Source organism: Oncorhynchus mykiss, chromosome 9 (genome assembly GCF_057628025.1).
Source record: "Oncorhynchus mykiss isolate SJ-2025 chromosome 9, ASM5762802v1, whole genome shotgun sequence".
In the NCBI taxonomy this organism is placed as follows: Eukaryota; Metazoa; Chordata; class Actinopteri; order Salmoniformes; family Salmonidae; genus Oncorhynchus; species Oncorhynchus mykiss.
In genome coordinates, this window is record NC_143030.1 from 26470024 (window position 1) to 26484328 (window position 14305).

Here is a 14305-nt window from a genome sequence, read left to right on the forward strand (position 1 = left end):
AGGCGGGTAAACACAAAAGGGACGCGGCAGGGCGCCCCATACCCCCACCCCCCCTACCCCCCGTCCTTGCTTTCGAGGAGCGGAGGGCGCAGCGGCGAGCCTTGCTCTCCCGCCGACGAATAATATCACGGTCGCTCGGCGAATCGAGTTGTTGTCCCCCGTCGGTGCTCCCTGTTGTAAGGGCTGTTATTGGGCCTGTTTAAAACCACCGCGAGTCATGAAAGATGCATGGGAGAAAGTGGCAGCAGAGGAAGAGGGCAAAGAGCCAACGCAGGCATGGCGTGTAATGCTCTGGTTATAGAGAGCTGTGGTAAGCTAACTCTCTGGGCAGGCACCCGTAAGGGAGCTTTGGGTTTTGCCTGGGTGGGACTTGAGAGGAATGCTAAAACTGATGGACCATAAGGGGTGGGACTGACACACACACACACACACGTGCACAAACACACACACACAAATACGTTTCCATAAACTTACATTTTAAGACGGTTGTAAAATTCCGGCAGATGTCAAATGATGCAACATACCTCAAATGTGACAATGGCTGACCAAAATCATTTGCTTGAAAGAGCAAAATAGAGATTCAAACTGCCTCTCCAGACTGTTGTCTCTCCAGACTGTTACAAAGACTTCTGGAAAAGGTAGGCAATCTCTATGAATCTTGTGGAATAGTTTCAGACTTAAATTCTACGGGATCACTATAATCGGCCAAAAACATAACAGATGTCATTTAATTGCCAAATACTAGAACGGCACCTCTTGGAATACCTTGACAGCGAGTCTCGTGCCCCTTATGCACTCGTAGCATTGGAAGTGTGCCAGACAAGAATTAGGTCAGACGAAGTGCAGTGTACCTTGTGCAACTCCATGCTAAAACCACACCAGGGGAGGAGAGGAGGTGTCACACACAGGTATCATTTTCTAGAGCAGCACAAATTGGCCACATTTTTTTCTTCTTTTCGTCGCGTTTCACAGAAACGTGAGCAGAGGCGTTCCGCCCATGAGTCCAAACACTGGCCTGATTATTTGGAGCAATGAAAAGATGGAAGGAGGGGGGAAAAGCATGTGAATTGCAATTCTTTCATTGTGGCCTGCATAGAGCATGTATACGGGGTGTGTAACCACAAGTGCATGAAAATCCTTACAGCACAATAAAACTGATTGTATCATCACCTTTTTTCCCCTTACAGGGTACATTTCTACTCGACTCTTTTTACCCGCTCCCTAAATGAGCACACCGTTAAGGAAAAGAAGGGGGGGGGGGGAGTGTGGGGACTACTGGGAAAAGAAGGCACAGTCGATTCACATTCTCACTGAGGCATTCCACTGTCACAGAGAGAAAGAGAAAGAAAGAAAAGGTGATGGTAATGGATGGATAGAGAACCCCCCCCCCCCCCCCCCCAACTGAATAAACCTGAGATGACAGAGTGCTTCACAACCCCCCTCCACCCCATTGCCCCCATACCTCATCTTCAGATAAACCCCTGTCTGCCCACCCCCACCCCTCAAAGGGCCTGACTCAGGCCCCCACCGACCGAGGACCAGCCAGACTGCCATCTACGCCTCTCCCATCCCCTCCCCACATTCCCGTCATGGGACAAGATCTTCCTGTTTACTGGGTTTCTGGCTCACATGTGCTGTGTATTCATTTACAGGAAAATCTATATTTCCATGCATATGCACAACAAACATGCGCACGCGCATACACACAAACACAGCCTACAGAGTGATTCACACGCCCCTCCGCTTCCAATGCCCACATGACCTCACTGCCCAATGAGGAAAATACAATTCTCATTTGCAGTCTTGCCATCTCCTTTGTTAATATCTACTGGCACTAGGTAATGAATTGAGAGTCTTATTCATGGATGGCACATCGGGGTTGGCGTCAGATGCTGACAGAGGTGGTTAGACCTAGACTACTGTACATAGTATTCAAATGCCTTGGCAAGCGTCCCGCCACTTTGTGTGTGTCTAAGCATCGATGTTTGGCCCTTTCCCCATGAGTGGGCAACCTCAGAGTCGTTGGCACTGACACTTTGGTGGTTTTCTCTAGCCTCTGTTGCCTCACCCTCTAGTGCGATTCCCATGGTGGAAGGGTCAAATAATTGACATGAAACCACTTTGAATCATCATAGCATCAATCCGTCAATGCCTTAAAGGTCGCCAACCGTTGAGACGACACCACTGTGTGTCAGCTATCTGTTTACTGGTGGCTAGTCAGTTACACCTATTTGCACCTTCATTACCAGCACACCCATAGCCCGTCTGTCTCTCTGGTGGCCAGCCGTAACAACGGGGACTCGTTGCCGTCGCCACTGTAAACAGGATTAATCAGCGCTGGCGACAGGCACTCTGGTCCAGATGACGTGTGTAATTACGGAATAATTGTCACGTCATCTGTAAATGAGGAAAGATGACATGAGTGGAAAACTGGCAACTGGCAGAGGCGGTGGCCATAACCACTCCACTTTAATGATTTTATTTTTTATTTAACTAGGCAAGTCAGTCAAGAACAAATTCTTATTTACAATAACGGCCTGCCCCGGTCAAAACCTAATCCGGACGATGCTGGGTCAATTGGGCGCCGACCTATGGGACTCCCAATCACAGCCGGTTGTGATACAGCCTGGAATCGAACCAGGGTCTATAGTGACGCCTCAAGCACTGAGACGCGGTGCCTTAGACTGCACCACTCTTTAGCCCACGGAAGAGCCTAACTTCCTTATTACTGAGGAACACTTCTCCAATGTCTTTATTTACTCGACTAACTCACTCTGTGGCATTGTAATTCGCTCACTGATTCATTTATTTCCCCACTAACTCGCTTACACACTAATTTGCTAACTTATTCATTTATCCACATCCGAGATGACACAGCTTGAGTATTCATTTATCCACATCCGAGATGACACAGCTTGAGTATTCATTTATCCACATCCGAGATGACACAGCTTGAGTATTCATTTATCCACATCCGAGATGACACAGCTTGAGTATTAATTTATCCACATCCGAGATGACACAGCTTGAGTATTCATTTATCCACATCCGAGATGACACAGCTTGAGTATTCATTTATCCACATCCGAGATGACACAGCTTGAGTATTCATTTATCCACATCCGAGATGACACAGCTTGAGTATTCATTTATCCACATCCGAGATGACACAGCTTGAGTATTCATTTATCCACATCCGAGATGACACAGCTTGAGTATTCATTTATCCACATCCGAGATGACACAGCTTGAGTATTCATTTATCCACATCCGAGATGACACAGCTTGAGTATTCATTTATCCACATCCGAGATGACACAGCTTGAGTTTTCATTAATGCATGTTTGGAAGTCACTCGCATTCATGCTCGCTTAATTGCTTAGACCTGTCGTTTCTTTTACACACAAAGAAGAGGGTTTTAAATGGCTCAATATACTGTCGCACCACAATGTGAGATGGTTGAGATGCGCTTCGATGTTTGGGGTTACTCTGGCCAACACAATGGGCTGCTCTGCTCTTATATCTGCTTCTAAACTTGGAGCCGCGGGGTAATGTCAGGGCCCCATTTCATGGCTCAGCTGGGAGATGATAGGGTGAAACCATAAGAGATACATAGCAGACTGTAGTGCCCAAAATCCTGTTTTAATATGGGCAGTGCCATTGAGGACTTCCACCATTTTCAAGTGGTATATTGGTTGGGACTTCCTATGGGTTAAGGAAGGATCACATAATTTCATCCAGGTTATCAGGAGGGATCAGCCAATGAATTATACTTATGATTCCATAACTGCAGGTCCCAGTTAATCGCCAACCTTGGCTTGATACCTAGTCAAACAACACATTCCAGGTGTATGCACCATTTCAGTTTGGACTACTTCAAAATGGAGATGGCTTGAATGATGTGATGTTCTAATGGGACATCTTCTAACTATCTCTATGGCTAGGGGTTATCCACGTGGATTTTTGTTTAAAGGACAATGGTATTGCTGTGGTCTAGGGAACGGGGGATACCTAGTCAGTTACACAACTGAATGCCTTCAACTGAAATGTGTCTCTGCGCATTTAACTCAAACCCTCTGAATCAGAAAGGTGCGGGGGGCTGCCTTAATCGACATCCATGTCTTCAGCGAACAGTGGGTTAAATGCCTTGCTCAGGGGCAGAAAGACAGATTTTTCCCTTGTCAGATCGGAGATTCGACCCAGCAACCTTTCGGTTACTAGCCCAATGCTCTAACCACTAGGCTACCTGCCGCCCCCGGTGGTACTGTGAGCTCATGCATCATAGAGTCATGTTTCAGTGTTTTATAAAGTCATCGATGGAGGTTTTGATTTGATCACGGTCTGTGTTTTAATGAATCTGATTCTGATCTCACAAAGAGACCCTTTATCCCAATGTAATGTCTCGGTACTAAAAACAACCACAGTAACAACCACCAAACTCAATCAATCATATGCTTTGGTATCGTTAGCAATCAAACCAATGCTATCCACTACTCTCCACCGAGCCAGTCAACTGATGCCAAAGCATTCTGAGAGGAAGGAGCAGGACAGCTCAGCCTTCTAGTGAAGTTCTGCTGGAGCTGCAGCCACAGCCAAAGCGTCCGCTGGTTACCAGATGGGGGAGAAGTTTGCCGGGAGGGGGTCGGCGGTGGGCAGGCCTGATAACCTGAGATAGCTGCTGGGTAATTTTCTGTGTGTTCCCTATCACAGCGGACGCCCCGGTGTCGTGCTGAGGGGAGAGAGGGCTGCCATAATGGCAAAGCAAATGGCTCATAGAGATATCCCAGTTGTTTTTTCATCACATCAATTTCACACCGGCGCCGCCGGGTTTCTGAGGAACGTGACAAGGTGAGGACAGACAGACGGAGAGAGAGAGAGAAAGGAGATTAAAGGAAGAAATGGAGAGCGAGATAGAAGTGGTCCTTTTAGTGGCTCTTTGGAGGTGTGTGTCTGTGTGTGTGTGTGTGTGTGTGTGCACAGGAGGTGTGGGTGTGTACACAGTGGGAATGTATTTACATATGGACTGCATAAAGTAGGTGAGGGTTTTATCTGCATTCTTATGTAAAACAAGCTTTTAAGTATTCTCAGAATTTGCTTGAGAATCATTTTTATACATGAACATTTTGGTGTGTGAAAAAACACAGTAATGCCTTGATAGTACGGAAAGAAACGTTCTTTCACATGAGGGCATATTTCCTCAGATTTCAGTTGTTGCATAGGTATTTCATATCTGAAGGAATATCTTAGTTGCCATTTCTGTCTTCAAGGAAAGCTTATTGCCACAAAAAAAAAAATCCCTTTCACTGACTCTTTGTGAATGGCACAGTTAACTAGCGATCGGCTTGTTTGCACAAAGATTAATATCACTACCACGATCTAAGAGCACCCTTACAGCATGTTTGCAAAATGGAGAATATTTAACCTGACTACGTTTTATTCGTTCTTGACCTGAAGGTGTTTTATTGGACCCTGGATCAACAATTGGTGAACAAGACTTTCTGTAAAGAGTGGTTATCTTGTTGTGAGCTTTGGAATTTATACACACAGATTCATCCAAATAAAACAACGTTGACGCCCTTTTGTCCAAACGTGTTCAGATACTTCGCAATGTTAGCTTTGAGGTGCTAAGACATTATGTTTGACGATGAACTTTTTAACCCCACGGAAATCGTTGCATTCAAGATCAATTATAACTTTGGCAAAAAGGTCACTTCTATCTTAACAGATTTCTCAATGACAAAGAGGGACCTAGTGGACCTTCAGAAATAGGGATGCTTGGGGGCTAACCTTGGCATTCTAAAGACCAACGGCAGACAAAGACTAGCATACGGAAACTGGAAACTATGAGGCGGTCGAACCATATTGTGACTCGAAACACTAAGTTCTCTCGCTGTGTCGCAACCAATGGGTAAAACTAAACCAGCGATGTGCCCATAACTCATCGGATGATCTCTCGCTCTGACATAATTAATGACAGCGTTTTTTTAATTGCCCCCATGCGACAAAGGGCCACTACAGCTTTTGTTTATCGTGCCCCGCTGATTCCCATATTAACAGAGTTAGGTTAATGATAGAGGTATTTTACTTAATAGCATTTTTATTACTCCCGGTAAGTATACAAGCAATTAGCGATGGGCGAATTAAGTTCCCCCTCCTGTAATGGCCTACCAACACAGGACATCAGGACCAATTTCTGGAATAATTCATAAAGCAACGAGTCAGATGGTACCAACAGTGGAGGGGGGATATAAAATGAATATTCCCCCCGCATAGATTAGATTCTTCATATTATAAAGGATTAAATTATGTATGTGGCCTGTCAGCGGATGGGATGCGTTGGTGGTATTGCATGTAAAGTAAGCTGCATGGATCAAAGATGGCCACCATTAAAAGTCACGTGTTTGACACTTTTGGTGAAAAGTGTTCAACTGACAATACATGCATAGTGGTGGGTGGTGGGCTTACACTGTGTTTGAATAGCCTGAATTAAAGATAGACGGATCAATTAGTTAAGAATTGAGAGAGAAATAGATAGGAGGGATGGAGGAAGTGAGGGAGAGGGTTCTCTCTATTCTATGCAAAGTGGCATCAAATAATGGCCCACAGAGACATATATGAAAGAGCATAATCTTTAACCTTGAATCTAAACGTAATCTTCCATTAAAGAATACTAGCCATTTCTCAGTGAAAAAGAAATGCACAGACAGCAGAACTGATGGGTACTATTGGTTTGACTCTTTGAATGGGGAGAATATTGAAATGGCAAAGGGTGCAGTATCTAAGACTATGGACAAATGTCACTTCAATTCCAAATCAACTACTAAAACAGTGTTAACTTGAATACAGTGTGAGACACACACACACACACACACAAACACAGACACAGACACAGACACACACAGAACAAGAGACAGAGACACACCAACACACACACAGAGCAAGAAAGCGAAAGGCACACACACACACACACACACACACACACACACGCAGATTGAGGTATTCATTCAGATAGAAGAGATGAGACCCAGGCATGGACTCAGAGTGAATGTGTGGGGTTATCTTCTCTGCTGCCTGGCTGCCATGTCTGCCATCTGTACTCTGTTGCACTCAATATGCAAATGCAGAATAGGGTCACACCTTCTGCCCCTCCGTATCATCTTGTAAACTCTTGTTTTTCTTCGATAAGCTCTCTCTCTGTGTTTGTGTGCATTTCTTCACACCTCCAACAGGAGCAGCGCTCTGTGCAGAGGTGGCGAATGCCAGCTTATCCATGTGCACAATTTATCGCGCTGGCCCATATATGTCTGTGTGTCTGTTTACCAGCCTGTGCTTGCCTGACAACAAACGACGAGTCAGAGATATACATTTGTCTGTTTGTTTGTTTGGGGTTTGTAGCAGGGCACACTTAGCTGGGCACACCAGCCAGCCTAGCTGGCTTCACGTGGGTGCCAGCTGGCTGGGCACGGGCACCGTTTCGCCCCATGCCAGTGTCACAAACGGCGAGCAGGAGAAACGAAATGGAGCCACATCATATAGAAATGTAGCCTGGCAGCCTCCAGCGCTCATTAAAAATGCACTAACGCTGCACGCTTCCATTAATCTAGCCCTGCCTGCATTTAGTATGGGTAGCCTTGTGTACAGTCTATAAAACAGAGCAATTTAAACACGCGTACTTCTGGCTTTGTGGGGCTTCAGCCAAGCACACTGTGTTCTAAATGTAGGATTTAGAATATTACATTTTATAGATAGCCAATGTGGCTAAAAACCGAGGACAGTGTGTGGCCCATAGAAGAGGCAAGATATGAAATTGGATGATGGCATGATTTGATTCGTTCAAAAGATTTTTGGTCAAGTCTTGACAATGGAACGAAGAGTAGCTATGTGTTAATGTCATATCTACAATGCTGCAGATAATCCATTCTGAATTCATTTCCTATTTTGAGACATCAATCATCCAAATGTGTATTACAATATGAGGCGTCGTGCTATCGGGATGAAAGTAGCATATCAGCAATATGCGATGGTATTGGACCTCCATGATAATGCTAACACGTTAGGGTAATGCTTGAGTAGAACCCTTTGACACAATGGCTACTCAACGCTGTCAAAACGATGACATACAAGGTGCCAGTCATGACGACTGATAAAGGTGAAGCTTAATTAACAGCTGTGACACAAACTGCTAGCTGTTAGCAATCGATCTCATCTACATTCATGGATTTGTATAACATCAGGTGTCATAAGCTGATATGACCTGTTATGACATCTGTTATGGCATCATTATGAAAGCTTTATGTAATCAAGTGCCAACCACATTAGCATAGGATGAGGTTTGTATTAAGGCATGTTTTTATCTCGAGTAGGTTATCACACACAAACGGCAACTCGAAAGGGAAAGATCTGAAGATCAGACTGACCATAGGTTCAGGCAGAATGGCACATTCCTTTCGGTCCCTAGCAACAAACCCTTTTCTCACACACCCCTAACACTCCTTTACAGCAACCGTCCCCTGAAGGCGCCCACACAGGGGCGGGGGGTGGGGGCAGTCGATGTTTCTAAAGATTTTCAAAGCTATGTCGGTCACAAGGGGGGCGGTGGTGCAATTGACAACACCCTATCCAGTGCCCTTTTCCCCAAGCCCACCTGTTAGGACACTAAGAGCTAGCGACCGCATGGGAAAAGTCCGAGCATAACCTTCCAATAGCACATGCCGGCACGCCTTCCATCTAGACCAGGGAGGGATTGACGTGGTATAGATTTATGTATACCAGAGTTAGTATTACAGAGGAGTGGCATACTAGCGAAGCCATATGTGTAACATGTCACAGCCAGGGGTAATGTCACAATAACCTACAAGCTATTCATGTTTCATGGTCGTGGTGAGTCACGCTGGTTAACAGTGTTGGGGACATACATACATAATGATGAGAGAGCTTGGGTTTTTAATGGGACGCATGTTTCACGAGGCAGCGCTGTGGTCCAAGCGGGGAGGAGAGATGAAGGGAAGGAGGGAGGGAGGCAGGCTTCCAAAATCTCGTGAAATCGCTCCAGAGACCTCAATCTCAGTTGAAGCACTCCTCCACATAAACAGAGGTGGGAGTGTGTGTGTGTGTGTGTGTGTGTATGGGAGGGTGTGTGTGTGTGTATGCGTGCAGGTGTGTGAGTGAATGTATGCCAGGCCTGTAACCCTTCAATAATCCCACACATTTGCCCTTAATTTACCTTCAGTATAGCTCATTGTAAACGGGTCATAGATATGACCACGGGCATGCTAAAATATTGTAGGTGATGTCTCAGCAGTAGACTGACACATTGCTACCAAATAAAAATAATATTCTAAATATATTATAACAACTGCCTAGAATGACCTCCAGAAACACGGGCGCTCACTATATACAGTCATGTCCACTGTTGCGTTTTATTTTACAGATGTTGTGCACAAAACGTTAGTGAATGTTTAGAGAACATTCCAAGTTATTTTTACCATTTCTTTTCATTCTGAAGAACATAACTTGTTATCAAAAACATTACTTGAATGTACCATAACTAGAACTTAACGGGAATGTTATCTAATGTCCTGGGAATGTTTCCGGGTTTACTCGGAAAGCTCAGGAAATGTATTTCACACCTTCTTGTTAATTACTAAGGGAAGTGTTGACTTCAGATAAGAACTACTGAAATACAATTACAGCCAATGAGCTACCTACTTATTTCCTAACATCAAAGTGCTGTAAATTGGTTGTTAACTTTGTGTGTCAAGAAATGGAGGTTTAGGATGTTTGACATCCCCTTTTAGTCAGGAATTGTGGCTATATTATTGATTCATAAAGGCCTGTAAAGATGTCCGCCTTATCTTATGAATGAAATTCTCACTACAAGTCTTCTTCGAAGTACAACCTTCAGATATCAGTCTGGAGTCGAAGATAGCATTCATTGTAGTCTGAGAAAGACACTAGACGTATCCATTTGCCTTCATCTATCACAGACCGGAACATTATAGCTGCTTGAAACCCAAGTAAGAACCAAACCACTGTTCCCAAACCAATTGACAATGTCTCCACACACTGCAGCAAATTTATTTGGAGCCATGGTTCGTCTGTTCAGAACAGTTCAGCCTGGATATGAATTCTGAGATTCCAATATGTATTTTTGTATGTGTGTTCTGCTGTGCTCTTTGTCTACATTGTGAGGACTTTTGGAAAAACAAGTTTGACCGTAGCACAGTCAATTATCTCCCAGGTGTTGGACGGCCGTGGTTGTAAGCGATGCTGTCGGTTCCCACAGGACCCGGAATGAGCCGGCTTGAATTAGCTCAGAACAAAACCCAATTCAGCAAAAAATGAAGAAACAGCAGTTTTAAATAAGACGGGGAAGAGAATGCAAAGAAAGTCTAAGGAAACGCTCGCTGGCGCTCAATAAAGTTGAATATAGTCTCTTTTTTTCCTCCATTCCTTCTCATTCCTTCCCCCCTATCATATAGCCAGTCCTTTAACAAACTATAGCTGTGTAATTGTCTCTGTGGCAGTTTCCAATACCTTTATGTACCCAAGGTTAATTACTGGCTAGGTATGAGAAAATTACATTCTCAAAATAAAGTATTATGATTGGCTCCCTCCAGGTGGCTATTTTAAGTCCATGCATGCTTGATTTCTGGGAAACCGGATTTGCAGACTTGTCCAATATCAAGTAACCTCATTTTAAGTCCCTATTAAAATCACTATTCACACATGCAAAAAACAAATCCCACTCATCCCCAAACATGATTTGCTCTCATGAAGATGATGTTATCCCTGTGTACTTGAGCACCACACAGTAGTATAATAACAAAGGGCTTCTTATTGATAAGTGTGTTTTCCCTGTACTATGTCTCTCCCTGGAAGGACTCGGAAGGAAGTGTAGCATTTCTGTACGGGAAAAGACATGCAGGGGATCGACATTGATAAAGGAGGAAGGTGGATTGTGTGGATTCTCATGCATAAACTATAATGCCGTAAACTAACCCAAGCCTAATGCTAAAGGGGGCCCACACCTTCATACAGTCAGTTCTTAGACCAGGGGGAGAAAACAGAGAGAAACCTAAACACTGTGAATGGTTAACCAGCCAGCCGGTGGTATCTCAACCTTCATGGACAGCGAGAGCCTGAGCAGGCTTGAGTTTGCATGGATCTCATGACAACCTGGCTCCGAGGTAATGATTGTGTGTTTTTCTCCCCACTGGAATCTTATCTACCCTCGCCTTCCACATGAGATGGCGACGTCGAGCATGGTGGCCGGCTGGTCGTGCTGCACACAGGCTCGCACACATCAGAAATAATAAATACAGGACAGGGTAACGACACTGTCGGACATAGCTTTACCCCAGGGATGCTAGAGGGGAACTGGGAACTTGCATTGGCAAGGACCGTGCTTTTTGCTGATAGGGGACCCCGGTCATCATGTGAGAGTTAAAATTGTTTTAGGCTGCAATGAGCATGTTATCAACCACCGGCAACCAAGACTCCAAGGCTGGAGCCCATTGGGCAAAATGCACAGCCCCCCTCTGAACCAGGAAATGTCAGCTACATTGTTTTGTAAATCATTAATTGCTGTGTAGCCATCGAGGTAATTTCACTTATTAATATAGTCAAATAGGTCTGTATGTTAACTTGTGGGAATTTGCCTATATGGATAGGGATCAATTGAAATGCTAAGTTATTAAATAGGATCTTACAGTGTTCAGCTTTCACAAGGCAAGTCAGAAAAAGATCTCATCATTTTGGTGCACATCGAAAGGAGTCACGATCAAATCAAATGAAATTAAATCTAATTGTATTGGTCACATTCACATATTTAGCAGGTGTTATTGTGGGTGTAGCGAAATGCTTGTGTTCCTAGCTCCAACAGTGCAGTAGTATCTAAAAACGATTCACAACAATACACACAAATATAAACAATTAAATCATGGAATTAAGAAATATATAAATATTAGATCGAGCAATGCTGGAGTGGCATTGACTAAAATACAGTAGAATAGAATACAGTATATACATATGAGATGAGTAAAGCAGTGTGTAAACATTAATACAGTGGCCAGTGATTCCACGTCTGTATACAGTTGAAGTCAGAAGTTTACATACATTTAGGTTGGAGTCAAAAAAACTTGTTTTTTTTTTGTTAACAAACAAAAGTTTTGGCAAGTCGGTTAGGACATCTACTTTGTGCATGACACAAGTCATTTTTCCAACAATTATTTACAGACAGATTATTTCACTTATAATTCACTGTATCACAATTCCAGTGGGTCAGAAGCTTACATACACTAAGTTGACTGTACCTTTAAACAGCTTGGAAAACTCCAGAACATGATGTCATGGCTTTCGAAGCTTCTGAGAGGCTAATTGACATAATTTGATTCAATTGGAGGTGTACCTGTGGATATATTTCAAAGCCAACCTTCCAATTCAATGCCTCTTTGCTTGACATCATGGGAAAATCAAAAGAAATCAGCCAAGATCTCAGAATTATTTTCAAATGCCTGAAGGTACCACGTTCAGCTGTACAAACAATAGTATGCAAGTATAAACACCATGGGACCACGCAGCCGTCATACCGCTCAGGAAGGAGTCGTGTTCTGTCTCCTAGAGATGAACGTACTTTGGTGCGAAAAGTGCAAATCAATCCCAGAACATCAGCAAAGGACCATGTGAAGATGCTGGAGGAAACAGGTACAAAAGTATCGATATCCACAGTAAAACAAGTCCCATATCGACATAACCTGAAAGGCCACTCAGCAAGGAAAAAGCCACTGCTCCAAAACCGCCATAAAAAAACTGACTACGGTTTGCAACTGCACATGGGGACAAAGATCGTACTTTTTGGAGAAATGTCCCCTGGTCTGATGAAACAAATATAGAACTGTTTGGCCATAATGACCATCATTATAATTTGAGGAAAAAGGGGGAGGCTTGCAAGCTGAAAAACACCAACCCAACCGTGAAGCACGGGGGTGGCAGCATCATGTTGTGGGGGTGCTTTGCTGCAGGAGGGACTGGTGCACTTCACAAAATAGATGGCATCATGAGGAGGGGAAATTATGTGGATATATTGAAGCAACATCTCAAGACATCAGTCAGGAAGTTAAAGCTTGGTTGCAAATGGGTCTTCCAAATGGACAAATAACCCCAGCATACTTCCAAAGTTGTGGCAAAATGGCTTAAGGACAACAAAGTCAAGGTATTGGAATGGCCATCACAAAGCCCTGACCTCAATCCTATAGAAAAATTTGTGGGCAGAACTGAAAAAGTGTGTGCGAGCAAGGAGGCCTATAAACCTGACTCAGTTACACCAGCTCTGTCAGGAGGAATGGGCAAAAATTCATCCAACTTATTGTGGGAAGCTTGTGGAAGGCTAACCAAAACGTTTGACCCAAGTTAAACCATTTAAAGGCAATGTTACCAAATACTAATTGAGTGTATGTAAACTTCTGACCAAACTTCTGACTAATTGATTGTATGTAAACTTCTGACCATGTGATGAAAGAAATAAAAGCTTAAAGAAATCATTCTCTCTACTATTATTCAGACATTTCACATTCTTAAAATAAAGTGGTGATCCTAACTGCCCTAAGACAGGGAATTTTTACTAGGATTAAATGTCAGGAATTGTGAAAAACTGAGTTTAAATGTATTTGGCTAAGGTGTATGTAAACTTTCGACTTCAACTGTATATAGTGCAGCAGACTCTAAGGTGCAGGGCTGCGTAACCGGGTGGAAGCCAGCTAGAGATGGCTATTTAACAGTCTGATGGCCTTGAGATAGAAGCTGTTTTTCAGTCTCTCAGTCCCAGCTTTGATGCACCTGTACTGACCTCACCTTCTGGATGACTGCATGGTGAACAGGCCACGGCTCGGGTGGTTGATGTCCTTGATGATCTTTTAGTCATTCCTGTGACATTGGATGCTGTAGGTGTCCTGGAGGGCAGATAGTTTGCCCCAAGTGATGCGTTGGGCAGACCACATCACCCTCTGGAGAGCTCTGCGGTTGTGGGCGGTGAAGTTTCCATACCAGGTGGTGATACAGCCTGACTGGATGCTCTCAATTGTGCATCTGTAAAAGTTTGTGAGGGTTTTAGGGGCCAATGCAAATTTCTTCAGGCTCCTGATGTTGAAGAGGCACTGTTTCCTCCACCCACACTGTGTGAACCATTTTCAGATCGTCAGTGATGTGTACGCTGAGGAACTTGAATCTTTCCACCTACTCCACTGCGGTCACGTCGATGTGGATAGGGGTGTGCTCCCTTTGCTGTTTCCTGAAGTCCACAATCAGT